The sequence below is a fragment of the Microtus ochrogaster genome, unplaced genomic scaffold (assembly GCF_000317375.1).
Source record: "Microtus ochrogaster isolate Prairie Vole_2 unplaced genomic scaffold, MicOch1.0 UNK134, whole genome shotgun sequence".
Taxonomy (NCBI): domain Eukaryota; kingdom Metazoa; phylum Chordata; class Mammalia; order Rodentia; family Cricetidae; genus Microtus; species Microtus ochrogaster.
Window position 1 is genome coordinate 562,760 of NW_004949232.1, and position 866 is coordinate 563,625.

Consider the following 866-nt stretch of genomic DNA (forward strand, 5'->3'; position numbering starts at 1 on the left):
CTCCTAAAGGTGTGGCTTTGTTGTCATTATCATACTGCAGGAAAGGCTCTCCATCCACTGAGCACTGCCCTTCACACCAGGACTGCCCAGGTGTGGTACAAGCCTTGACAATGATGTCACAACTAAGAGAGTGTGTATCTGTGAGAGAAACAAGGTGCAACGAGGGAGCAGAAAGTCAGAGGACTTATGGGTTTGTGACATTAGATGACATACTGAATCCCTATGAAGGGCAAAAGGGCAGGAATAGAAGCCTCTACTCAAGATGTCCACTGGTTTCTGGTTCCTTATTTCCAAGCCATCTTTGACTGTCTGATGGTGGTAGGATCCTGAGATGCACACAGTATCACCAGGAACATTTATCTCACAAGTACTTTTGGGGACTCTAATGAAGTGTTGAGGAATAAGATCTGTCAGATAGTATCTGTTCCTGGGACTGAAAATCTACTGAATGCACATAGAAAGGAGGCATCACAGAACACGTAGTAAATTCAACATGGAGCCTGGAGTACAGGAAAGACCTCCTGGACTATGCTGCAACTTGTCATGGGAGGGGAGCTGCCACCTGTGAGCATAGTACTCACCGTGTTCCCACTGGGCCACTTCACACAGCAATGTTGGACATCAGATCTCAAATCCTCGCCCATTAAAACACATCCCTATGTCATTCTCAAAAGATATCTCTGTCTGACCTGCTCGAAGCCCTGATCTCTCTTCTCTTCCTCAGGCAGTTGTTTCCCAGCTCACTTATGGCCCCTGGTCTCCCAGACTTTTCCTAGCAGCAACAGAGACACCATACCCTAGAGCTGTTCTGTTCAGCAGAATGTAAGAAAAATCTGGTTGGAAGTTTGATAAAAGGAAACTGTTTT